This window comes from Lissotriton helveticus, chromosome 7, assembly GCF_964261635.1.
Source record: "Lissotriton helveticus chromosome 7, aLisHel1.1, whole genome shotgun sequence".
NCBI lineage: Eukaryota > Metazoa > Chordata > Amphibia > Caudata > Salamandridae > Lissotriton > Lissotriton helveticus.
In genome coordinates, this window is record NC_136068.1 from 1,607,936,514 (window position 1) to 1,607,960,756 (window position 24,243).

Here is a 24,243-nt window from a genome sequence, read left to right on the forward strand (position 1 = left end):
TTATATGATTTGACGCAGTAATATGAATCTGACACTATAAGTGTCGGGAATTCGCGATCCGCATTATCTAGCGCCATTTTCAATGCTAATATTTCAGTCTGTTGTTCTGAATTAGTTTCTACTGAGTGTGTTTTTGTTAATAGAGGTTTTAGTTTACCTCCGCGCCACACTTCTTTTGTAATCCCACATGTTGGGTTGTATGCCTGTTCTCCCCAAACGGGGGGTTGAGCATGTCCGTCTGTATAAATTACACAGGCGTAAGGTCGTAAAGGCAGAATGTCGATAGGCAGAGGGAATGTTTTTTCATATTCTAGATTTTTCAATTCCTTTAGTTCTGGATCAAAGTAGTAGTATACTTTGTCCGTTGTAATTGAATTCACCCATTGTATCCATTCCGGATTCAATGTTGTTGTTGGTAAATTACACGGTGTTGTTAGTGCCTCAAAGGCTGATTCTGCTGTTCTGACTGTGATATGTCTACCGTCAGCTTGATCTTTTTCTCTAGCTATTGCGGTTTGAACTACATGAACAATTCTTTCTTTAATGCTAAATTTCTGTTCAGCTTCTGTGTACAAGTGTGATTTGAATGCAATTGGTACCTTTTCTCCCTCATTAGAGGTCAGGTATGTGAATCCGCATCTTCCTGGGATGACTCGAATCACAAGATTGCGTGTGTTATCACGTGTTTCTAATTTTGTTTTAATTAGCATGTCTGTTTGTAGGGATCTCAAAATTTCTGTGTGTATTTGAGTCCAATTGGATCTTTTAAAATCTGGTTTTATCAGATCATAAAGGGGTTTGACCCTTTCTGCGTAATTTGCAATGTATGTTCTTCCGAAATTTAGGAAGCCTAGAATCGACTGTAGGTTTTTTAGTGTTCTAGGTGCTTGGATTACGGCGCATTTCTCTAGGAAATTGTCAGCCAGGCTTTTGCCTTCACTTGATAACTCATATCCTAAGAATAGGACTGTCAGATGGGCAATTCTGGATTTTTTAAAGTTGAATTTGTAACCCTCTGCTGCGAACCCAAGTATTATGGTGTTCACTCTCTTCAAGTGAGTCTCCAAGTCATCATCTGTTAAGTAAATGTCATCGACATAAGATAATGCTTCATCATCATATAGTTGTAGTAATTCTGTTACTCTTGCTGAGAATACCCCCGGGCTGTTCTTGTACCCCTGGGCTAACCGACAGAATTGTTTTTGAGTGCCATTTATTGAGAACGCAGTTAAATATCTGCTCTCTGGTGCTATGTTTTGACAAAAGAATCCATTGGAGATGTCTAAGGTTGTTTTGTATTTTTTGCGCACTAAGTTATTCATTAGTGCAGCACTGTGTGAATTTTGCACTGCAAAAGTTTTGCAACATGTGTTAAGGTGTCGGTAATCCAAAACTAGACGATATGAATTGTCTGGTTTGGAGACCGGAAACAAAGGGTTGTTCATTTGTGAGGTGCAAGTTTCAATCACCCCCTGGTATTCTAGCTGATCTAGTATTTTATTTACCTGTTTTTTAGCTTCTTGCTTAATTGGGTACTGCCTTTGTGCAGTTGGTTGTGATTTTAACTGGATTTTGTGAGGAGGAGAGTCCTCATCCCATCCCACGTGATTTTTATATAAAGCAGGAGCTAGAGCTACTGCCCAGTTTCTGGCAATTGTGTATTTTTTATGAATTGGGATATGATTTGAGAAGGCAGGCATAATTACTTCTTCGCCATGAGGGCACTCCCTGACAAACTCTGGTGGCCAGTCTTTTTCAGCTAGAAGGATATCATAGCCCTTGGAGAGATTATCCCAAAATAGTCCCCTTATTTTTCTAGTCTTATCCCCCTCTATACGCAATGTTATTTCGTATATTTTGTGAGGTTTGCTAACTCTGGTGTCCGCAGTTTCCACTTGAAGATATTCATTCGTGTCCACTGTCTCCAGATGATTCATAAGGACTTTGCGAGCTATGCTCACTTCTGCTGCGCTGTCTAGCATTGTCTGAGCCCATTCCCCGTTTTTCAGTTGTGTCCTCAGTATTCTCGGCATTGTTAACTACCTTGATACTGGCTACCTTCTTTTTTGGAAATTGTAATTTCTTTTTTAGCTGAGCAGGTTCCTTGTCTTTGGACTTGGCGTGCTCTTCTCTTTGTTCTGATCGTCCTCTTCTTTCCGATTTCTGCGAGGAAGTCTGAAAAGATTGAGAGGGACGTGTATCAATGTCTTGATATCTATCAGGCTTTTTTATATTATCCCTATTTCTAAGGTTATATCTTTTCCCAGAGGGGTCACTCTGAGGTGACCTGTGTCTTTGGTTCGGAGATTTTTCTCTTCGCCTAGGAGACCTTCCTCGGCACTGGAATTTCTTTTCTTTAGGATTGGATTGTTTGTTTCCATCCCAGTTCTTTTTTGGTGATGTAGAATTATTATTAAAAAATATTTTTTCAGGACTTTCAATCAGTTGTGGTTTTACTGGTATTCCACCTAAACTATCTCTACCTAGTTCCTCATAGGATTTTTCTATGATTCTGGCAATTTCAGCTGGTTGGTCTGCTATATCTGTCTCTTTTAACCTCTGGCGGATCGCCACGTTTGCTGCTTCTCCCTTTATGTTGGCTAATAATATAGCCGAGACCTGCTTGAAGTCTTTTAGTAATTTCATACCAAGAGTTAAAGCGGGTTCTGGACCGTATTCGTCTTGAATTTGTTTTAGCACATCTGGTATTACCGAAATGGATGGAACACCGTGCGTTTTTGTGTAGATGGAAGCAAAGACTGTACCCCAAGTGTCACAGTCCTCAATGTGTGGTGTGATTCCCATTGGAAGACAGATAGTCAGAATCCTGTGCTTTTCTAGCGGGGTAGTGTCTGGAAACACCGCCTCTATTTGGGTGATTTTCTGCGCCAACCAGAATGGTATTTGTTCCCGTTTAGTCGGTACTTTACCTAGGCAGGATTGGATGTTCTGTGGTGTAATTTTATTTGTGTTCCCCTGGTGAGGGGTCAGCTGTGGAAGTTTAATCGCTGGTTGAATTGTTGAAGTCCGCATCACATACTGGAGTAATTGTCTATGTATTTTTATTAATTGTTTTAGCTGTGTTAACAGCTCTGCTGCAGGCATCCCATTGATGTCTGGATGTGGTGTGTATCCGGCTAGGACCGGCCACGTTGCTCCTGGTCTACCTAAAGGACCGAGCCTGGTGATGTGATTATTATGTTTTAGGGCGCCATCAAATAAGAGCAAATGCTCTTGAAATTTGAGTGGTACTTCCACCTCCTCGAAAGGAGTGTACTCATTAGGAGGTTCCTCTATTTTGTAATAGTGGAAGTACTTTGTTACAGCATTTGCTGCTGGAAAATGTATCCATGAATAGTATACCTCTGTCTGCCGATATTCGTGTGCCTCAATTACGAATATGACTGTGCCACCTCTAGGTGTCAGTCCATTTTCTATAAGTTTTAGAGTTATAGATCTCCTTTTGATGACCGGGATGAGTATTATATCCTCGTCCGCTGCCTGCATGGTAGCATCAGCTGCTGCGAGTTCAGTTGCTAATCTAACTGCCTCTCTTTCATCCTCATTGTCTGACATTTTACTGTCCAAAAGGTTATTTTGTTTGTTTGCAGATCAGGTTTCTTATGGAAACAAAGATTAGATGCACAATATTTTGGAACTGTTTTTATCCTTCAACGTTGACTAAACCAAGTACCATACATAGGAGTTTCCTCCTGCGAGGTTTGGCGGATATTAACTTTCACCCACTCCAGACGTCTTTGGAGTATTGTGGGAAAAGGGGTCTGAGTGAGAAAGCACGACTGAGTTACTCTAAATGTCTTACGTTAGTTTTATCGCCCTTTCCAAACGCGTTGGGCGCCATGTAGTGTAGTTCCTATCATCCCAATAGGCTCTGCGCATTGGAATAATACCTACAGCAGTAAAGGCCTAGGCCAGACGTTAACTAGGTCTACTACTGTCGATACTAGACTTAAAGTTTTGGGTTTTGCCAGCTAGCTCAGAGTTCACTAGAAACTTTCTCGAATGTTCAGGAAGGACTTAACTTCCCTGATTAGACAAGAAGGGATTTAGTTTCTGACAACCATAGAACATGACAACTTTGCTCTCCCCTAATCAAGAGTATATCTCGAGAGTCGTGTGAACAAAAGGCAATTTATTTTACTCAGTCAGTACGTGCATTCTTAGTCTCATCAGATTGTAGAGAAAAGGAAGAGACGGGCGTGTTCAATAAAAAGGTGTTATTTATTGATCAGTCTCTTTTCTCATACAAGAGAAATGGATCGATATTATTGCAATACTTATAGCTAAGTAAAGTGCATACATTAAAAGCAATAGTATAAAATAATACTGTAAAAACATTGATATGGTTTCTAAGCCATAAGATGTTTTAAAATGAATAAAATATATTACATACACATATACATTTGACTAAACGTTCTCAACTGGTGTTTCTAAATACGCCTACCCCGTGTACCTGACGTAAGCCTAATACGAGGGCGGGAATAGAAAGTTACAGTTTAAGTTAAGTTTGTTTTTGCCAAGTGAAATAACTTAAGAATTCTCTGTGAGGGGTTATTCAGTTCTGTACCTGGAATCTAGGTTGAATGAGGGATGGTATCTCTCTCTCTGGTCTCGATATTCCAGGCTGCCTGCGAGGGCTACCCGGAAGCGTCGGGGCTGGATCTCTCGGCAGGAGAAATCAGCGTGTCTCGTTCTCAGCGCGTCAGGAAGGCGGGGCTGTGCCAGCGGGGTCTGCTCTGCTCTGGGCTTCGGCAAGTATGGCTGCTCCGTCTCGTCACCACCGCGTGTGTTTGCATAGGGCAATATCGGTAATATTTATACCTTTAAGGTGCCGAGATTGACGTAAGGATGGACATAGATACGTCAATAAGGATGTCATACGACTTGCTCGTTAGCACATTCTTTTGCTGAAGTTCTCGGTGAAATCAAAACAATGGCCGCAGGGTTTTGCCCAGGTTGTCATAGGTTTGATTTGTTATGAGAACTCCGTATGCCTTATCAGGGGCTGGAGGAATATCGCTTGTCTAATTAGATCGCAAGCGTTATGACCTAATCAGATAACACGTTCCTGTGCCGTAGTGTGACTGCGTCAGATAACGGTATCTGCATCATGGGGGTATTCTGCCTCATGGGCTGATTACTTAGTTAACTTGTTAGTTTGCTAACCAGAATAGGGTCAGGAATAGGGGGATCGATTCAGAACCTATAGGAATACATCACAAAACTGTTCCCCTGGTCACCGCCGCGGGCCCGAGCAAAAACGCATCGGAAATTCTTTTGAAACTCCCTCCAAAATCACCCCCAGCACCAGGAGAAGCCGCGCTGGGATTGGTGCGACGTCAGCCCCAGGCCGCGCTGTGATTGGCCCGGAGCCTCCGGGACTCCCTGCTTGTCATAGAAGGGCCGCGCTGGGATTGGTGGTTGCCTCGAGGGCTTCCCCAGCGCCGGCCGGAAAGGGGAGAGTTGCACTGAGTCTTGGGAAGTGGCTCTGATTCCCCGGGAGTGGCCCCAACAAGAGGGGAGAACCCCTGGGCGGAGGACCGCCCCGAAGCAGACTGCAGCCGAGACCAGCACTCCCAGGTAAACGTGTGCCCCGCAGGGCCTCTGACTGTGTTGATCGGGTGAGCTGGGGTGCCGGCGAGACTGCTCAGGGTGTGAATGGGATATAGTGTGTCCGCTCTGACCACGAAGCCGGTTGGTTAAAAGACACCACCCGGTTCCCTCTGATAAGCGCCTTGGGAGTTTCAGCCCTGAAGTTAAACCTGGAATAAATAGCGCCGCAGTAGCACCACGTGCAGGACAGCCGGAACATCTTCTTTGTGCCTCACTGAAGGGACTGGTTTGCCTTGTGAGAACTGTGCGCCGGGAAGGTCCAGAGATTGGCTTATTGGATTGTGTCGTGACTGGGAACCCCTCCACTGTTTTGACTGTATGTTTTGGGTGCATTTTGACTACGGATTGATCTTACCTGGAGACTGCATTCATGTTTCATGATTATTGATCTTGCCTGAGAACTGGGCACATTTTTAGTTGATGATTGCTCTTGCCTGATGCTTAGATAAAGATATTTTATATTTTTATACACAACTGGTGTGGTGTCCTTTTGTGAGTGTTTTTACTGCGTCCTTGTTGTTGCGTGTTGCACAAATACTTTACACATTGCCTCTGAAGTTACGCCTTTGCTGCTCTGCGCCAAGCTACCAGGTCGGAAGCGGTGGTCCCTACTTGGACTAGGGTGCATACCCCTGCCAACTAGAGACCCCGGTTCTAACAACTCCCTTCTTAGAGCACAGAGCAGCAGACTCAGTGCTTGGAGTGCATTCCTACAGACTCCCTTCTTAGAGCACTGAGCAGCAGACACCGTGCTTGGAGTGCTTTGCTACAGACTCCCTTCTTAGAGCACTGAGCAGCAGACTCCGTGCTTGGAGTGCATTCCTACAGTCTCCCTTCTTAGAGCACAGAGCAGCAGACTCCGTGCTTGGAGTGCATTCCTACAGACTCCCTTCCTAGAGCACTGAGCAGCAGGCACTGTGCTTGGAATGCATTCCTACAGGCTCCCTTCTTAGAGCAGTGAGCTGCAGACACGGTGCTTGGAGTGCATTCCTACAGACTCCCTTCTTAGAGCACAGAGCAGCAGACACCGTGCTTGGAGGGCATTCCTACAGACTCCTTTCTTAGAGCACTGAGCAGCAGACTCCGTGTTTGGAGTGCATTCCTACAGACTCCCTTCTTAGAGCACAGAGCAGCAGACACCGTGCTTGGAGTGCATTCCTACAGACTCCCTTCTTAGAGCAGCAGACACCGTGCTTGAAGTGCATTCCTACAGACTCCTTTCTTAGAGCACTGAGCTGCAAACACCGTGCTTGGAGGGCATTCCTACAGACTCCTTTCTTAGAGCACTGAGCTGCAAACACCGTGCTTGGAGTGCATTCCTACAGACTCCCTTCTTAGAGCAGCAGACACCGTGCTTGAAGTGCATTCCTACAGACTCCTTTCTTAGAGCACTGAGCAGCAGACTCCGTGCTTGGAGTGCATTCCTACAGACTCCCTTCTTAGAGCACTGAGCAACACCGGGCTTGGAGTGCATTCCTACAGACTCCCTTCTTAGAGCACTGAGCAGCAGACTCCGTGCTTGGAGTGCTTTGCTACAGACTCCCTTCTTAGAGCACTGAGCAGCAGACTCCGTGCTAGGAGTGCATTCCTACAGACTCCCTTCTTAGAGCACAGAGCAGCAGACTCCGTGCTTGGAGTGCATTCCTACAGACTCCTTTCCTAGAGCACTGAGCAGCAGGCACTGTGCTTGGAATGCATTCCTACAGGCTCCCTTCTTAGAGCAGTGAGCTGCAGGCACTGTGCTTGGAATGCATTCCTACAGACTCCCTTCTTAGAGCACTGAGCAGCAGACTCCGTGCTAGGAGTGCATTCCTACAGACTCCCTTCTTAGAGCACAGAGCAGCAGACTCCGTGCTTGGAGTGCATTCCTACAGACTCCTTTCTTAGAGCACTGAGCAGCAGACTCCGTGTTTGGAGTGCATTCCTACAGACTCCTTTCTTAGAGCACTGAGCAGCAGACACCGTGCTTGGAGTGCATTCCTACAGACTCCCTTCTTAGAGCAGCAGACACCGTGCTTGGAGTGCATTCCTACAGACTCCCTTCTTAGAGCACAGAGCAGCAGACACCGTGCTTGGAGTGCATTCCTACAGACTCCTTTCTTAGAGCACTGAGCAGCAGACTCCGTGCTTGGAGTGCATTCCTACAGACTCCTTTCTTAGAGGACTGAGCAGCAGACTCCGTGTTTGGAGTGCATTCCTACAGACTCCTTTCTTAGAGCACTGAGCAGCAGACACCGTGCTTGGAGTGCATTCCTACAGACTCCCTTCTTAGAGCAGCAGACACCGTGCTTGGAGTGCATTCCTACAGACTCCCTTCTTAGAGCACAGAGCAGCAGACACCGTGCTTGGAGTGCATTCCTACAGACTCCTTTCTTAGAGCACAGAGCAGCAGACTCCGTGCTTGGAGTGCATTCCTACAGACTCCCTTCCTAGAGCACTGAGCAGCAGGCACTGTGCTTGGAATGCATTCCTACATACTCCCTTCTTAGAGCACTGAGCTGCAAACACCGTGCTTGGAGGGCATTCCTACAGACTCCTTTCTTAGAGCACTGAGCAGCAGACTCCATGCTTGGAGTGCATTCCTACAGTCTCCCTTCTTAGAGCACAGAGCAGCAGACTCCGTGCTTGGAGTGCATTCCTACAGACACCCTTCCTAGAGCACTGAGCAGCAGGCACTGTGCTTGGAATGCATTCCTACAGGCTCCCTTCTTAGAGCAGTGAGCTGCAGACACGGTGCTTGGAGTGCATTCCTACAGACTCCCTTCTTAGAGCACAGAGCAGCAGACTCCGTGCTTGGAGTGCATTCCTACAGACTCCCTTCCTAGAGCACTGAGCAGCAGACTCCGTGCTTGGAGTGCATTCCTACAGACTCCCTTCTTAGGGCACTGAGCAGCAGACACCGTGCTTGGAGTGCATTCCTACAGACTCCCTTCTTAGAGCACTGAGCTGCAAACACCGTGCTTGGAGGGCATTCCTACAGACTCCTTTCTTAGAGCACTGAGCAGCAGACACCGTGCTTGGAGTGCATTCCTACAGACTCCCTTCTTAGAGCACTGAGCTGCAAACACCGTGCTTGGAGGGCATTCCTACAGACTCCTTTCTTAGAGCACTGAGCAGCAGACACCGTGCTTGGAGTGCATTCCTACAGACTCCCTTCTTAGAGCACTGAGCGGCAGACACCGTGCTTGAAGTGCATTCCTACAGACTCCTTTCTTAGAGCACTGAGCTGCAAACACCGTGCTTGGAGGGCATTCCTACAGACTCCTTTCTTAGAGCACTGAGCAGCAGACTCCATGCTTGGAGTGCATTCCTACAGACTCACTTCTTAGAGCACAGAGCAGCAGACTCCGTGCTTGGAGTGCATTCCTACAGACTCCCTTCTTAGAGCACTGAGCAACACCGGGCTTGGAGTGCATTCCTACAGACTCCCTTCTTAGAGCACAGAGCAGCAGACTCCGTGCTTGGAGTGCATTCCTACAGACTCCCTTCTTAGAGCACTGAGCAGCAGACTCCGTGCTAGGAGTGCATTCCTACAGACTCCCTTCTTAGAGCACAGAGCAGCAGACTCCGTGCTTGGAGTGCATTCCTACAGACTCCCTTCTTAGAGCACAGAGCAGCAGACTCCGTGCTTGGAGTGCATTCCTACAGACTCCCTTCTTAGAGCACAGAGCAGCAGACTCCGTGCTTGGAGTGCATTCCTACAGACTCCCTTCTTAGAGCACTGAGCAGCAGACACCGTGCTTGGAGTACATTCCTACAGACTCCCTTCCTAGAGCACTGAGCAGCAGACTCCGTGCTTGGAGTGCATTCCTACAGACTCCCTTCCTAGAGCACTGAGCAGCAGGCACTGTGCTTGGAATGCATTCCTACAGGCTCCCTTCTTAGAGCACTGAGCTGCAGGCACGGTGCTTGAAGTGCATTCCTACAGACTCCCTTCTTAGAGCACTGAGCAACAGACACCGTGCTTGGAGTGCATTCCTACAGACTCCCTTCTTAGAGCACTGAGCAGCAGACACCGTGCTTGAAGTGCTTTGCTACAGACTCCCTTCTTAGAGCAGCAGACACCGTGCTTGGAGTGCATTCCTACAGACTCCCTTCTTAGAGCACAGAGCAGCAGACACCGTGCTTGGAGTGCATTCCTACAGACTCCCTTCTTAGAGCACTGAGCAACAGACACCGGGCTTGGAGTGCATTCCTACAGACTCCTTTCTTAGAGCACTGAGCAGCAGACACCGGGCTTGGAGTGCATTCCTACAGACTCCCTTCTTAGAGCACTGAGCAGCAGACTCCGTGCTTGAAATGCATTCCTACAGACTCCCTTCTTGTAGCACTGAGCAGCAGACACCGTGCTTGAAGTGCATTCCTACAGACTCCTTTCTTAGAGCACTGAGCAGCAGACTCCGTGCTTGGAGTGCATTCCTACAGACTCCCTTCTTAGGGCACTGAGCAGCAGACACCGTGCTTGGAGTGCATTCCTACAGACTCCCTTCTTAGAGCACAGAGCAGCAGACTCCGTGCTTGGAGTGCATTCCTACATACTCCCTTCTTAGAGCACTGAGCAACAGACACCGGGCTTGGAGTGCATTCCTACAGACTCCCTTCTTAGAGCACTGAGCAACAGACACCGTGCTTGGAGTGCATTCCTACAGACTCCCTTCTTAGAGCACTGAGCAGGAGACACCGTGCTTGGAGTGCATTCCTACAGACTCCCTTCTTGGAGCGCTGAGCAGCAGACACCGTGCTTGGAGTGCATTCCTACAGCCTCCCTTCTTAGAGCACAGAGCAGCAGACTCCGTGCTTGGAGTGCATTCCTACAGACTCCCTTCTTAGAGCACTGAGCAACAGACACCGGGCTTGGAGTGCATTCCTACAGACTCCCTTCTTGGAGCGCTGAGCAGCAGACACCGTGCTTGGAGTGCATTCCTACAGACTCCCTTCTTAGAGCACAGAGCAGCAGACACCGTGCTTGGAGTGCATTCCTACAGACTCCCTTCTTAGAGCACTGAGCAGCAGACACCGTGCTTGGAGTGCATTCCTACAGAGTCCCTTCTTAGAGCACTGAGCAGCAGACACCGTGCTTGAAGTGCTTTGCTACAGACTCCCTTCTTAGAGCAGCAGACACCGTGTTTGAAGGGCATTCCTAGAGACGCCCCTTCCCCCAGTAATGGCGGCGCCGGCTTGTGTTTCCAGCCCTGCTCCCATCCCAGGCCTGCCCTCTTTCTCTTCCTGATGCTGAACGAGGCCGATTCGCAGGGAGGGTCTGCCTGAAAATAGAGCCATCTGTGGAAGGGAAAGTCAATTAATCTTGGGAGGAAAACGACAGCGAGCCTCGTATCCCGTCCTCTGGGGAGTGTGTGCTCCTCTTACAGCCTGCATCCGCTCTGCTCACCCCCACCCCTCTAGGATGCTAAAATGGGGCTCATAGATCCATGCAGGGACAAACGGTGCCCCTGCATGGACAGAGTCTCCGGCCAGTGCGCAGCGAGCCGTGGGCCGGGGCGCCCTGGGAGGGCGCGGACACATCCACCCCCTCACCAGGTATCAATAGGTGCTGCCCTGTTCATCCCTCAAAGCCGAGGGAGCTGCTGCTGACCCAGCAACCAGCCAATGATGGGGCAGATAGAGAAGGGAGGGGCCGCCATCTTGTTACTGCTTCCTGTTAGGGAAGCTTGTCTTCAGGGGCTTCGATTCAGAGGGGGGACTTGGGGTGTTACACCCCCTAATAAATACATTTTCTGCTAAATAGTTGGGTGCAGGTGCTTTCAATCTGGCATGGCGAGGTGTCGGTCGGTTTTCACCAGGAATGCACCTGCCCGAGGCCACCCTGTGGCCATCAGGAGGGCGGGCCCTTAGTCGCGTAGGGCTGCCCCCGTCCCGGAATAAGGTCAGCCACTCCTCCCCAGGGCAGGCGTTGCTCTGTGGGATGGGGGCGGGTCAGTGACGCACGTCCGGGGGCGGCAGGCAGGGAGAGGGGGGTATATCTCTCCCTCTCGCCATATCTCAGGCCTCTTTGCCGCTCCGGACGTTGTGCGCTCCACGTCGGGGGACACTCTTTTCCTCGTTTGTCCGGCCTAGGGGATCGTGCCGAGGAGGTGCTTCTGTTGTCAGGCGTCGTGTTCCCGGTACGTCGTTCACGTGGTGAGTGGTTTAGGGACGCTCTTGTCGTCCTTGTTTAGCTGGCTTAGAGGGTTGTGCCGAGGAGCGGCTTCGGTATTAATTGATCGATCCTGTTGGGTGCGTGGCGGGGCATTCACAGCCTCTTCCAGTCGTCCCCTTACCTTGAGTGACATGGGCTTAGTGGCCCGGTTTGTCTTGGCCTGGCCGAATTCCTTGTGCATGTTCCTCTGCCTTGGCGATGTGGGCAGTGGGTTTCCGGGTCCATCGTGCGGTGTGCAATAAGGTGCATAAATAATCCCGGCCTCGTGATGGCAGAGACACAAGCGATGCTCTTGAGTTCATTTTCAAAGGGTAGTTGGTTTTCAGATGCCAATGTTGAGAGTAGTCCTGTGAAATGTCTTGGTGATCTCCCTGACGGTTCCCCTTGCGTCGACAGACCCTTACGGGTAATTGTTCGTGCCTTGTGCTTCAGCCGGTAGTGGCGGAGTACGCAGTCTAGTGCTTGTACCTCCCCCCCCACCCCAATTTTCCTATTGTGACTCCGCTTGGGAGTTGGGTCGTCTGGTGGTGGGGCAGGGGTTGTGGCTATGGAGGTTCGTGCCCCCCCCCCCCCTCATTGGCTGTGGTTCGTGTTGTGCGGCAGATGCATCCGTGGCCTTGTGCTCGGGTGACTGGGTCTCTTTAGCCCGGCTTGAAGCTTGATGTGCCGTTCTACCACCAGGCCTCGATGCTGGCCTGCTTCTTGCCGCTCGGTACCCATACGGTCCATGTTGGAGTATATGCAGGAGCTTGCTTGTGTTCACGTGCGCATTCGTTGCGCCTCGAGGGTCGCGGTGTGTGAATCTCAGCGCTTTATCAGGGGTGGTCGCAGCGGCTGCAGGGGTCCGTCGGCCAGATGGCACCTTTGTGGGGTGATCAGGTAACACCATTCCATGCCTTGCTGGCGGCAACACGTGGTGGAGTTTGCGCTATCTATGGACATGCCTGTGAGCATGAGCAGGACCCGGCAGCGGTTGAGCGGCGACCGAGTGCATGTGGGAGCGTTCGGCAGGTGGACCTTTCTCCCAGCTAGGGCTGATCGGGTGCGATCTACTATATAGGGGGGGGTGTGCTGCGAGTTGGTATGGTGTCAGACCCCCCCCCCTGTTTTGGGTAACTGCTTGGATAATTACGAGTGACTAGGTTGATGGAGGAATGAATGGGGGTAAATTTTATATGATGTTTTGCCGGGGATTATGCTCTGCCGGGGTTTTGGTGGTGCATAGCGCTTTACTTTTGTTGATTAGGATGTCTCCCCCGTGAAGATGTAATGGAGCGGGGTGGCCATCTGGTCGCTGGTGTTCCCTACCAACATGTAGGGGCTGTTGTTCACAAGGAGTGATATACCATATTCCGCGGCAGCCTTTACTCATTTACGGCATGTAAAAGATGGCGTTTTTGAAATGCGATGATTTCGTGTGGTCTTTGCGCTGGTTCAATCGGTTGAAGGTGGATCTTGTCTACACAATTTTTCTATGTATGCCTTATCGAATTGTCGGTCGTTAAATAATATATTGTTTAAGTCTATTTTGAAGCAGAAATTATGTATACATGGCTCAACTCAGCCGCCCTTCTGGGCATGGTACCCGGAGCCGGGGTTCTTGGACGTGCCTTTGGGCAGGGCAACAACGGGAACAGAGAGACGTTTTTGCTGGAGTTCCTGGCCGGCCTTGTCTCTGGGGGTTTTGGTTCTCGTGCCGCTTACAGCAACACCGCACTTTGGCAATTGTCGGGGTATATATTGGTCAAGGATGTGTTAGCAATTGTCTCGCTCGGGTTTTACTCAGGCAGTGGGGGGTGTTGGCCACCAGGGGGAACGGTCTCTCGGTGTCAGTTTCTCCGCATACACCGGAATTTTGTATATCCATGCCATGTTGTCTCATAGAATTTCATTGCATAGCACGGTAGGATACTATTGTCCTTGCCCTCAAGTGGTGTTTTGCAAAAGGGCATGTTCAACTTCACGGACTGTCGTACACCTGCTTGTTCAAAAATGTATTAATACTACACAGCAGGTACCTTTACTGTTTTAATACGTGGTTCGCACTCCAGAATATATTTGCTTAAGTTGTAGAGATTACCCATTAAATCTATTTAGGGTATTTATCGGCAGAAACTGTGGCTAGACTTCTGGACAATTAATGCTATGATTCCCCAAGTTACTGCATTTAGTGTCAATTAAGTTTGCCGATTAACAATGGTGGCAATATTAAGATGCCACTTCACCGGCATTATGCAGATACACTGGTTCGTGTGACATATTCACACGTGAATATCATAACACACTTCCCTGTTCAGGGAGACTCTACAAGGCATTCATAAGCGTGGTGTTAGCATCCCCAGTCGCCCTACTGTTTCCTGGTAGCTTCGGTCGGTACATCAGGGCGTCCCACGATAGTTAGTGCGGGCAGTATTTTAGACTGCTATGGGCGCAATAGAAGTCGAGGCATGCGCGAGGTCATCGGGGCGCTTACTACACCTCGCTGTGGATGCCGTTGGTCACAAAGGCCGTTTAGTTTGGCGTACTTCCAATTCTGTCTACTATATTATCCAGCCTCTCTTATTTGCCGATGAACGGGTAAGAATACGATTTTGAGTGAGGGGCGACGGAGCGCTGCTGAGGTTTATTGGGAGGGTCTGCTGTGACAGTGCTAACCTTAATACCTGTCACTCCTTGGAACTGTCACCCCATATCGGTCGTGCCTCCCTTTCAAGTCTCCAGGAACTGGCGTGGGTGCACGAGCCTTCAAACGTTATCAATTTAGCAGAACGGGTACACTGTCTGCGATGGAGGGTGCGAGTGGTCATTATATACTTATACATTGAATGCGATCCTTTTCTTCTGATCCCTGCTTCTAGTTCGAATAATTTAATACCTTCAGTCTCTATGACCTATCCTGTACACTGAATATTTTGCATACCCCCAGCTATCAGAGTATTAGTTTGAGCCCATTATTACGAGCCCTCGTGTTAAGGAGCGCACTAAGCACGGCTCACTGGCATACCATTGATATACTCTTCCAATGTGTACCACATATTGGTTTGTCGATGGCATCATAATTTTCGGCAAATATTGCGCATCTGTAGCAGTGTCAATTTAGAAATGGGTAATATAATCTTGGTTGGTATCCTCATCTTGTGATGTACACCAGTAATTCCGATTTTAAAGTGTGTTTGAGGTCGCGGAAGTATGATAGGCCCAGCGCTCCTGTATGGAAAAACACTTTTGGTGACCATCAGTAAACGTGGCGGATTACAGCCCCTGCAAGAGAATTGCACCCGAGTGCTCTTGACGGCTGTGAATCACTTCGGAGCAATTTTGTTTGTCATTCTTTTAGGGATCTACTTCATCTGGTATTTTATTGGCAGTCCAGACTCAGGCTGAGGTTGCTGTCTTTACGAATGTGCAGGGTACAGCACCACTAGTGCATAGTTCACACGTACTCTAGTTATAATATATACTCACAGGTACATGCACCTGGGTGCCGGCAGATATGAGATGTTTTCACTATATGTACACGGGCCTGAGTACTTGCTTGAGGGGGGTGTGGTACACCAGAACTTCTGCCAGTGTACTCTGCTTGGTACCGCCATGTGTACAGGTAACTGGGTGCCCCGGTGCAAGAGAGGTATGGGGCATCAGGCAAGCACCAAGTTAGATCTGCAGGATGTGGCTAATGTGTACATACATCGGTGTGCCGGGACTAAGCTTTGTGTGATTCAGACTAGCGATATGCTATCCTTGCATGAGGTGACCAGTACGTACACGTGATTCGGTATTCATTCCTAGGACAGGTGCGATACATCGGCCAAACAAATGCTACTGCATAGTGTGGACATTATGTACACACAACCGTTTGCTGGCACAAGGGGCGTGCAGAAGTTCAGGCCACCAGTGTACACATAATGTATGATATGGCTGTCTCAGGTATGCCTGCTCGTTCCTTGATAGGCGCGTAGTTGCGCGCTCAATGTACACGCATGGGTAGGGACATCTGCTCTTGCGCAATTTTAAGGCCATTTGGAGCTTTATTAGTGTAATGCATCTAACCTTTCCCTCTAATCATGATAGTGCGGCATCCGCCATCATCTAACCTTTCCCTCTAATCATGATAGTGCGGCATCCGCCATCACGGAAGGCACGTAGGCCACACCAGCGTGGAGGCAGGTGACAAAGGTGTTAATTTTGTGTAGGGCAGGCACTCCCGGGAACTACACTCTAAGTATATTGTTTCTTTGGAGGCCTGCTTGTGGGGTGTGCGGACCTATCACTTTCCTAATTATCCTACTTTAGCATGGCCTAGATGTAGCTTTATACAGCTTGTGCATTAAACATTTGATAGGTATCGAACACATCTTATGGATGAGCCCAGTGAGAACAGCCTGTGGCTGGTTTTCACGTGGTTTTTGGCCAGGAATGTGGGCCACCTCTTCAAGAGGTTCTGGGGCCACAGGTGGTCCCAACCCTACCTGCTGGTAGACAGGCCTATCCAGGAGCGAATGGTTCCCAGGCGCTAGTGCCACCGGTGTTGGTCTGGTAACCGATTGTTGCTTTGTAGCACTTAGCGGGTGCATGAGGTTATTAATAAGCGTATGTCACTTTGAGTTATTACATTGGTAGAAGATCACTTCGAGTTATTACACTGGTAGGAGACCACTTGACAAGTTGTTAGAATCTTTCTCAACAAGATCTCACTGGGAAGACCCTTCCACACCCGTTACTAGAATGTAAGTAAGGGGAGATCTTGTTGGTTAGTTTGTAGGCCTACGCCTTCAATTTACGTATGCAGCAGGCGTTTTAGGCACGCAAGCCCTTGCCACAGTATACCTGAAAAGTGGGCACATAGAAAACTCTCTATTGTATTGTGCAAGAAGTGAAGTGGCAGCTGTTTTGGAAACTCAGAATGTCTATCTGGTACTCCAACCCCCCCCCCTTGTTTGTTCGTCTTCTCCCCTAGCTTGCATTGGGACAGCTTTGTGATGCACCTGTGTATTCTTTAGTTCCCTGATGCACCTCCCAAGGTGAGAAGTTGACCCGCGGTTTCTTATCTCCAATAAGGGGAGCTCCTTGTTCCAGCTTATTTTCCCATATGCGCGAGGGGTTAGGCACCTTTTTATAGATAAGCTATTCTTGAAGTAACATGGTCGAAGCGGCCCCTGGTTCCTGGGGGGCACGTGCTACCAGCTGCTTACCTTTGCATTCCTGTATTTTAAATGGAAGTTCACCACGCAAGTTACTAAATTAAGCTTCGTGCACTGTAATGGCCATCAGTACTTTGCTTGTATTAGTAGCTCTAGCGTACACTAAATTAAGCTACGTGCACTGTAATAGCCATCAGTACTTTGCTTGTACTAGTAGCGCTAGCGTACACTAAGCACAGTAGTCAGTTGAAGTTGGAGTACTGCACCTCTGCAGAAGTTGTACGTTTCTGGGTGCAGTCTGCTGATGCTTTGCGTAAAGATGAGTGTTGGGTCTCAGTGGCATGCGCTGGTTCTCCTAGGGTATAGATTAGGGTGCTGCACAAATTCTTAGACAGAGGGATAGCTCTCCCCTTCAGTCTCATGTAAATAGAGTGCGCACTGCGTAGGATCTACTCAGTCCTAGGTCAGCTTGAGTGGCCTTGGCCGGCTAGAAGATTTTGGGCTACTGCCTCGGCCTCTGGGCAGGGATACGTTCTCTGCCCTCCTCCTTCACGCACTTGGGATAGTTTTCACCATTGCTGTAGAGGGATTCTGCCCGGGGGTATATGCTGATTAGTTCACAGGTGGAACTCCTGGGTTCAGCTTTATCCCTTGGCGGGGGTTGTCAGCCAACTTTTTTAGACCAGCTATTCATTGTTGGCAGCAGGGTCTAAGCAGTAGCCGGCTTCCAGGGGGCATGTGTTATCGGCTGTTTACCTAATGTGAGTCCTCCACTCAAGCTATACTAATTAGCACCGAGCACTTAAAGTAGCCCGCTGTACGTTGCTTTAGGATAGTTGCTCATGTGTACACAAAGGACAGTTTACAGTTGTATTTTGTGCACAGCATTTCAGCAGTAGTAGTACATTACTGGGTGTAGTCTGCTGATGCTTGGGGCGACGATGTGTGGTGGGTATCAGTGTCATGGGCTGGTTCTACTATGGTTGATCAGGGAGCGATATCAGCAGGGGAGGTCCCCTCATCTCTTGGGCCCTTCCAGGGGTATTACCTCTAGAACCCGGGATGGTCTACACTATTGCTGTAGAGGGATTTGTTCTCTGGGGTATTTGCTGACTAGCTTCAGTGTGCTTGTGGTGTCAGCGGGCGTGTCATGTGGCAGGTCGGGATCTTAGGGGGCACTTGGTTCTGTCCCAGCAATCCCATGGTGGTGGTCTTAAGTAATTCTTACAGACAAGCTACCTACAGGTAGCGTGGCCTAAGTTGCGTCCAGACTAAACCCGAGAGGGCAGGTGATGCCTGCTGTTAATATCCTGTTCAATCCAGTATTGGCATACGCAAAGTCATCGCTCAGGCATTAGTGTAATATGTTATATCCCTTCAATGCCCCTGTGCGTTTCCGTGTATAGCTGCACAAGCGTCATTGTAAGCACACTTTCTCCATGTTATGCGGAGAACGGCGTTCAGCAGGAGTTGTAACTTGCTGGGTTTAGCCTGCTTTGTAACTTGCTGGGTTTAGCCTGCTAATGCTTGTGTGTAGGGTGTGGTTGAGTTGCAGGGCATGTGCTGGAACGCCTATTGTTCGATTCGAAGCACCTTCAGTAGTAGGGGCCCCTCCTCATCACTTTGTCATGCACCTGGTAGTATGACTTCAGGTAACCAAGTATGGTTACAGTATGGTTGCGAAGCATTAAAAAGACCGGGGCATCTGCTGATTAGGGGCAGTGGGGGCCTGGTTTACTTCAGGCATGTAATTTTCATGTCTAGGTTCAGGTCGCTTTTAGGTGGAAAGGGTCCACCGCTCACATGTCGTTTTGGTCTTGTTCTTTGGAATGACAAAATGCTCTGCAGAGCAAGGGTTGCAGGTTTCCCTATAAAGCGAAGTGGTGGGGGGCCCAGACGGCGACGGTGGCCGCCGGCCGGGCTGTGGCGGAGTTACAGGGCGATCCGGAAGCTGAGAGGTGCAACAATGTACTTCAGCGGGCACATAGGGGTGCCAGAGCCTAACCTGGAACCTCATGGGAGGTCCAGGAACTCGTGTCAGCGCCCCAGTAGTCCTTCGGGCGGTTGTGGGCCTGTGCAACCGGGGGTTTGCCTAGATACGCCCCGCAAGGGGCGTGTGTAGTTTTATTACCATAATGGTGCAGCAGTTGGGTGGTTCGCCACTGTGCTGATTGGCTCAACAGGCGGGCAGGTGGCGAGAATGCGGCCTGCCCTTTGATCGTCCGTAAGATAACCCACCGTGATTACATAATGTTGTATGTAATAATAAACCTGCAGCAATTTTTCCCAATCTTAACACTTGTGTCTGTGTGTTATTTGCGGGATGTTGTATATGTTGGGGCGGGGGGTCCTGTGGCCCTGAAGTGACTATGCGCCTGCCAGAGGCCACCCTGTGGCCATCAGGAGGGCGGGCCCTTAGTCGCGTAGGGCTGCCCCCGTCCCGGAATAAGGTCAGCCACTCCTCCCCAGGGCAGGCGTTGCTCTGTGGGATGGGGGCGGGTCAGTGACGCACGTCCGGGGGCGGCAGGCAGGGAGAGGGGGGTATATCTCTCCCTCTCGCCATATCTCAGGCCTCTTTGCCGCTCCGGACGTTGTGCGCTCCACGTCGGGGGAAACTCTTTTCCCTCCCTACCTCTTACCCTGAGTGTCTGCTTGGGGGAGGCGCTCATAAGGGAGTTTTTAATGTGTTCCTTTTTCGTTGCAGGCGGAGTTACAGGGCGATCCGGAAGCTGAGAGGTGCAACAATGTACTTCAGCGGGCACATAGGGGTGCCAGAGCCTAACCTGGAACCTCATGGGAGGTCCAGGAACTCGTGTCGGCGCCCCAGTAGTCCTTCGGGCGGTTGTGGGCCTGTGCAACCGGGGGTTTGCCTAGATACGCCCCGCAAGGGGCGTGTCTAGTTTTATTACCATAATGGTGCAGCAGTTGGGTGGTTCGCCACTGTGCTGATTGGCTCAACAGGCGGGCAGGTGGCGAGAATGCGGCCTGCCCTTTGATCGTCCGTAAGATAACCCACCGTGATTACATAATGTTGTATGTAATAATAAACCTGCAGCAATTTTTCCCAATCTTAACACTTGTGTCTGTGTGTTATTTGCGGGATGTTGTATATGTTGGGGCGGGGGGTCCTGTGGCCCTGAAGTGACTATGTTTCCATACACACAGACAAAAACGCACACACACTTTTCTCTCTCTGTTTTTAAAGGCTTCAACAATGTTGGTTATTTTACAAAATATTGTGTTTTCTCTCATTTAGTACCCATACCAATCTGCATTCGTCTCCCTTTCCACTGCCCCTTAAGCCCCGATATGCGCCTTGCTTGTCGTGTGATGCAATTTAACATTATATGCCCACACCATTGTTGGAAAACCTGAAGCTCCCCCCCACCCATCTTACTGATCAAGCTACGCCCCTGTTGACAGGGTAGGTATAGTAGGAGGACAAGACAAGGAATTGGAGGTGCTGTGGGTGCCACAGGAGGCAGCAAAGGAATAGCTTTTAGCCCTGGGGTATGTGGAAGAAGGTGTAGGGCGTAAGTGGCACCCCGTTGCGGAGATACAAAGAGGGCGTCACAGTGGTAGTTCTAGAGATTTCGCAACCTAAGTCTAAAATGAAGAAGCCCAAAAGAGAGGGGCCCTTGGACGCGGGAGCAGGGGCGGTGGGAATAGGTGTGGGCCACCCTTCATCGGCTGATAGGCCATGGCAGGCGGGAGAGGTAAGGAGGACATCGGAGGGAGGGCCCTGGCAATGGGGGTGACATGAGTTGTGGGTTCCGTGGCTGGGGATGCAGGAAGATGGCGGTGCAGAGCAGGACCCGAAGGGGAAGGCGCCCGAGCTGCCGGAGATAAGTTCAGTGGGTGCGGTGTATGGAACACTGGGAAAGGTGGCGCCATTCCAAACCACGAAGTCGGACCTGACTGATGCAGTCACTGAGCAGTGTGATGTCAGCATGGGGCTGGGTGACAGAAGCAAGAGAAGGAATAGATAACCCCCACACTTGGCCCACTTCAATAAGTGCACATCCTGCATATACATTTATGAATAAACTTACACCAGCCACGTGTTTGCATTTTTTTGTGGGCATACTTGGCCACAGTTTTATTGCATGCATGAACTCTATGTTACATTATTGACCTCGTAACTCACAGTGGTCAGTCATAATTCAAGATGACAAGGCCATAAAACATTACTGTCATAACTCATTCTGCAAGGATCATAAATCATAATTACGAGACAGGTCATACATCACAGTTGACAGGTCATAAATCATCTCTGCCATACATAAATTATTTCAACAGGATCATATTACCTTGATGTGTGACAGGTCATAAATCGTCAATGGTTGACATGTCCCAGATCATCTCTGCCATATATCAATCAAGTCCTTGTTATTTGCTTGTCATAATTCTGCTTCCTTTTGTTGCTGAGGCCATCCTCCATGCTGCTTTTTGGGGTCATAAAATTTGTGGGTCTTTTGTTGATTCTTTCTCTGATTGTGAGGGGGTAGACTCTTACTGCTGTTAGGTTTCAACTCACTACCTTGTCTGTCCATTTAGTGCCCTGACAACCGTTGCGTCTGGGCCGCGAGTGCCGTGCTCCGCTTACTACCCCGTTGGCCTACTTACCATGCCGTAAGGCATCCCAAGGTAAGTGGCCTTTCTCCGGCACACCGCCCACCGGTGTACATCCTTTACCAACCAACATATCCCTTTTACCGCACTGTCTGTGGGGCTCACGTCCTCATGTGACTTCCGCTTGGCCTTTTTGAGGATTGCTCCTTCTTACTCCTTTTCGGTACAGCCCTCCCCTGGCTCTCACCAGAGCCCCTCGGTTTCCCAGCAGTCAGGCCTCCCAAGATCACTTTTATGGCAATTCATTCCCTTCTAAAGGTCTACTTGCCGCCCATATGCTTTAAAGTGGCCATTTAAAGGTGCTGTCTCCGCCACACTGCTGGTGGCTTCCAGACCGCCGGCCTTCTCTTGTGTCCCCGTACTCATATATTCAGCCCAGATTAACTTAGTCTTCAGCCATCCGCCCCTGGTGCTCTAACTGTCAGCAGGACCACGGTCTTAGTTGCTCTCACCCCTCCTGGATCTTTGGGGCTGAGGTACATAGTCCTGGCCTTGAGAAAGACAGCTGTCTTATGTCTGGTGCCTTACTCTTTCTTAGCAGCAGTGCCCTCCGTGTCTGGCTAAGCTGCCTAACCCTGGGCTCGAAGCACCTTGGAGGAGTATACCCCCGCTGCCTGACGCTCCAAGGGTCCTTACTTTGGTCACTCTGTGGCATACTCCAGACTTTAGGGAGGAGGTATCCATCTGTAGTTGTCCTCATTATGCGAGTGGTGATGTGGTATTCTGGTTTGGATGTAAATGTAAATGTAAATGTAAATGTCATGGTATTTATAGAGCGCACTGTCACCAGACGGTCACCATGCGGTGTCGCCCATTCGGCTTCCTGGCGCTGATACTTATACCGCTGTGGAACCCCTCCTGGCTTTCCCTGTGAAGTGTCCACTCCTGGGCACCCCCAGGGTGAAGCCAGGCATCCTTAGCACTGTTGGGGCCGGTGTGGAGGCTAAGCAAGCTATTGCCCAGAGTTGCAGTGTGGGGCCCGTGATTAGAATAGGCACAGAAGCGAGAATTAACAGGTCCGAGGAAATTGAGCCCGAGACCCCGCCGAGGCGGAAATCGAACCCTGGTCCCCTGGCCGGAACTCTGCATCAGGGTCTGCCGCTCTAGCCATTGAGCCACACTCCTCCACCATGTACCATGTACCTTCCCCTCTTACCTGTCTTGCTGCTCAGCCTGTGTGGATGAAGGGTGGAATGTTGCAGTGTGTGATGTAATGATAGAATGTGTTGTATGCCTGGGGGATGATGACAGTTGGGAGATTGGGCTAAGCAGCAAGAGAGCTGCTCCTGGTGGGGCTTTAATGATCCTATGATTCAAGCTTATAATTCATCAATAAACCTACTTAAATCATCACATCCCGGCTACAGCTTATCTTTTTACGGGTGACCCTTATATTCCGCTTTCTTTATTGCCTCTCACAAGTTGAGCCCTAATGGACAGCGAGTTGCTTAGCCGAACTAGCTGTGTTCATGTATTTCCTCTCAGTCACTTCTATAAACCTAGTTTGCCTCGGTTCTAAGCCCTTTAAAACCCCAACAACCCAATAGTTCCTACACTGGGGAGTTCTGTCCCCCTTTCAACTCGTTTTACCTCTACAAGGCCTTAAGGCAAACTGACTATCAATGAAGCCACCCCCTAGTAGTACCATTGTAGCAGATGGTGCAGACTCTAGTTTTATGCAGAACATTTCCCACTGCCCAGTCTTACTAATATTAGTGAGTTGGAATACTATTCGAAGCACCCTCAGGATTCAAAGTAACACACTGGTTGGAGTTGGTTTTACCATTTAGAATGTATTTATACCCCAAGAAACCCTTCAGCAACATTTGAATAATGAGAGACTGTGGGAACTTATACCGTTCTAACCTATATCTTGTAGTTTGCATGCAGCCTTTCATACCTGCAGTCCTTATGGGAAGTACCAAATAGAGGGTGATTGCTCCACTGAGTGGATGCCCTTCTGTGGAATGAGGGAGACAGTGGAGGAGTCAGTAAAAGAAGAGGAAGGAAGTTAGGGGGAGCAGGCATTGGAGAAGAAAGTGCATTTGCATGTGAAATGGTGGGCAAAGTTACTTGGCCTCAGAAGAGGATAATTGGGCTAAGCAAAAGAATTGAGGGAAGCACATGCTAAAAAGCCAGCCAGGCAAGTGAGAGTTGGGGAGGGAAAGGGACACAAGACAGAGGGTGTATAAAGGGGAGAGGACATGTAAGAGATGGAAGTAAGAAGTTGTGGGTCTTAAGTGATGAAAAAGTGGGGAAGTAGGGTTGTAGGGTAAGGAAGTCAGAAGAAAGGTGGGAAATGGTTGTGGGTGGAGGGAGAGTCAGAAAGGGAAGATGAACAGGAAAAGGTAGGGTAGGCAGGTGACCAAATGGGAGCTTTTAGAAGGGAAAAGGATGGGACTGATTGAAAAAAGAAGCACAGTGGTGCAGCCGGGTGAGTTCTGGGTGGCTCCTCTACTCCGGACAGAAGGCGGGATTTGGTCCCATGTGGCTGACCTGGTGACGACAAGGGACTGGTACTGCAAAGGGTAAGGGTGGTCTGGAGCAGCCTCCTCGGTGCTTGTTTCCGGTCCATGGAAGACATGGTTTGGCAGTTCGGGCTGGACTGTTCCCATGAGGCACAGGGTCAGACTGATTTGCATATAGCCATGTCTGGAATGGGGTGGCTGAGTGGGCTAA